At 44.9% G+C, this 6,401-nt stretch overlaps 1 pseudogene; it reads left to right on the plus strand.

Annotated features, from left to right (window-relative positions):
• The first annotated feature begins 1,428 nt into the window (after positions 1-1,428).
• LOC118573703 lies at positions 1,429-1,811 on the plus strand (annotated as a pseudogene).
• Positions 1,812-6,401: the final 4,590 nt, after the last annotated feature.

The following is a 6,401-nucleotide window of genomic DNA, read 5'->3' on the forward strand; positions in this document are numbered from 1 at the left end:
GGAGGGAGGGAGAGAAGGAGGAAGGAAAGAAGGCAGGCTCATAAGTCAATTTGAAGGTTAAAGATTGGACAGAGGACCATCCAGATGGTTCAGCACTTGTCATCTGGCCTGAGTTCAATCCCCAAAACTCACTTGGTGAAAGGAGAGAGCAGATAGCCTACAAGTTGTCATCTGACCTACACACACACAGACACACACACACAGCAAATACATGCATGCATACATAAAAAAAATTTAGGGAAGCCAGGCGGTGGTGGTGCATGCCTCCAATCCCAGCACTAGGGAGGTTGATGCAGTAGGATTGAATTTGAAGGCAACCTGGGCTACAAGGTAGAAAGTGGTCTCAAAACAAAACAAAACGCCTTTATTACAAGCACTTGGCAGATCTCTGTGAGATCAAGGCCAGCCTGGGCTACAGAGCTAGTCCAGGACAGGCTCCAAAGCTACAGAGAAACCCTGTCTCCAAAAACCAAAAAGAAAGAAAGAAAGAAAGAAAGAAAGAAAGAAAGAAAGAAAGAAAGGAAAACAAAACCCCCCCAAACAAGCAACAGCAACAACAACAAAAACAAAAACAACAACAACAAAAAAGACAAACAAATGTGCAATTTGAGCAGAATGGACTCAAGTAGGTTCCAGTCACAATTTGGTTACTCAGTCACTTGTGTGGCCTCTCTGTATATGAGGATTCTTCATCTGTAAAAATAGAGACAAACACTACATCAACCTACTTTCTGGGTGCTCTTGAGGATCAAAGAATATATGGGAACTATTCAGAACATCTACTTGCTACAAATACAGAGATACTGTGGAGAGATTCAGGAGAGGGCATAGTGAAATGTCAAATGTACCCGCAACCTTCCTCTAGCTCACGGAGAAATTTGTATAAGATCTTGACTTGAGCTGGGCAGTGGTGGCTCAGGCCTTTAATCCCAGCATTCTGGAGGCAGAGGCAGGCGGAGCTCTTTGAGTTCAGTGTCAGCCTGTTCTACAGTAGTAGTTCCAGGACAGCTTGGACTGTTAACACAGAGAAACCCTGTCTTGAAAGACCAAAAATGGGGGGCCAGAGAGATGGCTTAGTGGTTAAGAGCACTGACTGCTCTTCCAGAGGTCCTGAGTTCAATTCTGAGCAACCACATGGTGGCACACAATTATCTAAGAGGAGATCTGATGCCCTCTTCTGGCCTGTAGGCAAGCATGCAGACAGAAAACTATACATAATAAATAAATATACAAAAAGAAAAAAGAAAAACTAACAAATAAATAAGTAAGTAAGTAGTACAAGGGAGCCGTAGATGCAAGAAGATCTATATTTTAAGTGCAGTTCTGGGTTGCGGGTTTGTCCCTCTGAGGCTCCGTTGCCACTTTAAACTACCAACGCCCCATCCCCTCGTTGTCTCGGCCACCGGAGGTCCATACCATGGCCCCTGTATGGCCCCTGTCGGAAGAAAGCGGAAGGCTTCGCCGGCAGATACAGTGGACAAGCGCGAGAAACTGGTAGAGGGCCCGGGAATGGTCATCGAGCATTGCACGAGCTGACGCGTCTACAGGCGCCATGCTGTTGCCCTGAGCCAGGCTCTGCAGCTGGAGTTCCCAGAGCTGCCTGTGCAGGTGAACCCATCCAAGCCACCGAGGGACAGCTTCGAGGTGACGCTGCTGCGCCCGGACAACAGCCGTGCCGAATCTGGACTGGTATTAAGAAGGGCCCACCACGAAAGCTCAAATTTCCTGAGCCTCAAGAGGTGGTTAAAGTATTGAAGAAGTACCTTTCATGAGGACGTTGGGCAGGGAGTCCCCATGCTGAGCTTTCATGCCCTGGAGATGTTGAAACATTCACGATAGTGCATGGCCAAACTTAAACTGTGTTCCTGAAGCCATAGTTTCTTCCTCACCAGAAATGATGGTTCAGTTGTGAGGCAGCCCTCCAGCAAGGCATTGTAAAAGTGTTTGGATTGGTTTAATAAAAGTTAAAGTATCTGACAAAAAAAATCTATATTTTTCTAATGCAAACAATAAAAGAAGCAATAGTACTGCTCTGTGCTTGTGGAAAGATGTATCAAGTTAGCCAGGAAATACAGCACTTGGGAGCTGAGCATGGTGGCACACGACTCTAATTCCAGATAGTTGGGAGCCCTGGCAGGAGGATCACATGAGCAGAGAAGTTTGAAAGCACACTAGGCAATGCAGTAAGGCTCTGTCTCTTGCCCCCCCCTCTCCCCCTGTCCTGGAGCTGAGGACCAAAGCCCCAAACCCAGGGCCTTGCACTTGCTAGGCAAGTGCTCTACCACTGAGCTAAATCCCCAGCCCCAGGGCTCTGTTTTAAAAACAACCAACCATAATAGGATACAGAGGAGGGGAATAAGGGGGTGGGTGTGGGAGGAGTTAGGAACAGGAGTGGGGGTGAAAATAAGCAAAATGCATTGCATGCATGTATGAAATTCTCAGAGAATTAAAATATTATATTAAATTGAAAAATAATAAATGATAATATGGAAATGATTCTCACACTTGAGCAGGAAAGATGTAGTGTGAAGACTTCAGATTCTTCATGCATGAATGGACAGTAAACAAATAGGCAAGTATCTCTTCTCTGTACCTTGCTCTAAACTGTCGTCAGGGAAATACACAATCCCATATTGACTCATGATCCTGTATATATATATAAATTTTATTATTTTCCGGAGCCAAGGACTGAACCCAGAGCCTATGATTGCTAGGCAAGCGCTCTACCACTGAGCTAAATCCCCAACACCCTGTAGTATATCTCTTGTTCAACAGTTAAAAGTGTGAACTGGGGGCTGGAGAGATGGCTCAGTGGTTAAGTGGATGCCCTTCCAAAAGTCCTGAGTTCAATTCCCAGCAATCACATGGTGGCTCACAACCATCTATAATGAGATCTGGTGCCCTCTTCTAGCATGCAGGGACACATGCAGACAGAACACTGTATATATAATAAACAATCTTTCTTTAAAAAAAATGTGTGAACTGCTTTTACAGAAGACTCAAGTTCAGTTCCCAGCACTCACATCAAGTGGGTCACAACTGTAACATCACTTACAAGAGATCTAATGCCCTATTCAGGCCTCTGTGTACACACACACACACACACACACACACACACACACACACACACACAAAGTAGTAAAATGGTCCTTGATTGTGGTGGTTTCGACTAGAACAGTTCCTTCCCATAATGCTTAGACACCAGGGAGTGGCACTATTTGACAGATTATAAGGATTAGGAGGTATGGTCTTGTTATGTCACTGGGGGTGGGATTTGAGGATTCAAAAGCAGCCTATGCCAGTCCCAGTCTCTCTCTGCCCTGTGGATCAAGATGTAACTCTCAGCTTCTTCTCCAGCACCCTGTCTGCCTGCACGTTGCCATGCTTCATGCCATGATGATAATAGACTAAACCTCTGAAACTGTAAGCAAGCCCCCAATAAAATGCTTTCTCTCATAACAGTTGCCTTGGGCTGGAGAGATGGCTCAGAGGTTAAGAGCACTGATAGCTCTTCCAGAGGTCCTGAGTTCAATTCCCAGCACCCACATGTTACAACCACATGTCAATTCTCACAACCATCTGTAATGAGATCTGGTGCCCTCTTCTGGCATTCAGGAATATATGCAGGCAGAACTATATATATTTATATTTATATAATCTTAAAAAACAAAAACAGTTGCCTTGATCATGGTGTCTCTTCACAGCAACAGTGATTAAGACACAGATGAATCCACCTCTAGGTGTTTGTGATCTTGTATAATCTCCTCCCCAAGTGTGGCCTGGATTTAGTGACTTACTTCTAACAAATAGAACATGAGAGACATGGTGACATGTTGTAGGGATTCAGCTTGACCTTATTGCAGCCATCTGGAGATATGACCAGCATGACTGGCCTAGAATAATCCTGCCAGTTTCTACCACATGGTTCTCCAGCATAATTTAAGTAGGCAAAACTGTTAGAGCGCTACATGTAGCTTCATGACTAGATCTTGGAGGCCTCAACACCAGGATGTGTTGGATGTCTTTGACATGAGCTTTCTTTCAATAAACCAGGTAGAGTCCAGCTTGGACAAAGTCACTGTTGTTTGGATTAATATACTTGTATCTCCTTCTGACTCAGATAGCGGAGATCTACCAGTTTTGGTCTTGCAGTTTTCCAGGATGAAACTTCTATCCAAGACTCCACTAAATTGTAGCATGTGCGGTCCTAGATTGGCCCCTTCTTTCTTCAGCCTCGCTGCACTTTATAGCCAGTTCAAATACTCTGAGGCTGTGTTGTTCCAGAATGGGGGCCACCTGTGAGATTAGTTTACAGAAAAACTGCAGGGGCCAGGTGGTGGTGCTGTTGGCAGCATACACTTTTAATCCCAGCACTCAGGAGACAGGGGCAGGTGGATCTCTGTGAGTTCGAGGCCAGCCTGGTCTACAGAGTGAGTTCCAGGACAACCAGGGCTACATAGAGAAATTTAAAAAAAAAAAAAAAAAAAGAAAAGACTGCAGGGGCCCACCGTAATCAGGGGCATGAAGGTTGTGAATTTGAGGCCACCCTAGTCTACAGAGTGAGACCTTGTCTTAAAACAGGAAAAAAAGAGACAATTATGGCTCCCACCACAAGTGTGTTTCTCTCTCTCTCTCTCTTTTCCCCTGCTTCCCTCTAGCTCTCTATCAGGGTTTCTATTACTGTGATAAAATACTGTGGTCAAAATCAACGTAGGAAGGGAAGTTGTTATTTCACCTTAGGCTTCTAAGTCCATTACTGAGGGAGCCCAGGACAGGAACCTGGAGATATGGACTGATGCCAAGGCCATGGAGGGATGCTGCTTCCCATTTGCTCTTCATAGCTTGCTCAGCCTTATAGTGCTTGGGACCACCAGCCTAGAGGTGCCACCACCCACAGTGAGCTGGGCCCCCCCCAAATCAATTCTCAATCAAGAAAATATTCCACAGGCCAATCTAGTGGGGTCATTTTCTCAGTTGAACTTCCCTCTTCCAAAATGGCTCTAGCTTGTGTCAAGTTGACACGCATGAAACCCAACCATCAGGTAAAGAAGTTTAGGATTTGGGGTGATGGCTCAGTGTGTAACACTCTTTTCCCATATGCATGAAAAAAACGGTGTTGAATCCCCAGCTCCCATGTAAATGATGGGCAGGTATGGTACCCTTCCTGCCATCCCAGCAATGCATGGGTGGGGTGGGAAAGGGGAGGCAGAGATGGGGGATTCCTCAGGGCAAGCTTGCTAGCCAAACTGGTGAAATTGGTGAGCTCTGAGTTCAAATGAGAGCCCCTGCCCCAATATATTAAGAAGAGAGTAAGGCTGGAGAGATGGCTCAGAGGTTAAGAGCACCGACTGTTCTTCCAGAAGCACCGACTGTTCTTCCAGAGGTCCCGAGTTCAATTCCCAGCAACCACATGGTGGCTCACAACCATCTGTGAAAAAGAAAAAGAACAAAAGCTCCCTTGGCAGGATTCGTTTGTTATTTGTTTTCTTGATAGGTAGCCATTCCAACTGGAATAAGATGCAATCTCAATGTACCCTTTTTTGTTTTGTTTTGTTTTTTGAGACAGGGTTTCTCTGTGTAGCCCTGGCTGTCCTGGAACTCACTCTATAGACCAGGCTGGCCTCGAACTCACGGAGATCCGCTTGGCTCTGCCTCCTGAGTGCTGGGACTAAAGGCGTGCGCCACCACTACTCAACTTTCTAATCTTCTCTTTAATTCCTCTCTGTAATGTTTTGAAGTTTTAATTGTACTACCTTTCACTACATAATTAGATTTATTCATAAGTACTTTATTAGTTTTTGAAACTATTATCAAGTTACTGATTTTTATGTTGATTTTGTATCCTGTTTTTCCTTAGTTTTTATTTATAATCATAAGCTTAACTCTGCATTCCAGCTAGACCTGGAGGTGAATAATGAAAATATCTCCAAAAAACTGTAGTTAGAACACCAAGATTATTGGATATTGTGAGAAGGTGCAAAGGTGCTCTCCTGAGCTAGGGAAGAAATTGTCTAGTGGTTTAGATAAACGCAACCCCAAAGTATTAGAGGTGTCCACAGTCGACCGTGGTGATCTTCTTCCTGGACCCCAAGTGCCCTGTGGCTTTCACAATGCTCATGCCTTCTTTTATTTTCCCAAAGACCACACATTTGCCATCCAAGCACCCAGTCTTCACAGTGCAGATGAAAAAGCAGAAACTACTTGTGCATGCATGGGTGCAGGTGCCTCAGAGACCAGAAGAAGGCATCGAATTCCCTGGAACTGGAGTTACAGGTGGTTGTGAGCCACCATGTGGGTACTGGGAATAGAACTATCTCTCCAGGCCCAACCACTGATCATTTTTTAAAAACAGATTTATTTATTTATTATGTACACTCTCATTGTGTAACACTCCTGCTGTC

Source organism: Onychomys torridus, chromosome X (genome assembly GCF_903995425.1).
Source record: "Onychomys torridus chromosome X, mOncTor1.1, whole genome shotgun sequence".
NCBI lineage: Eukaryota > Metazoa > Chordata > Mammalia > Rodentia > Cricetidae > Onychomys > Onychomys torridus.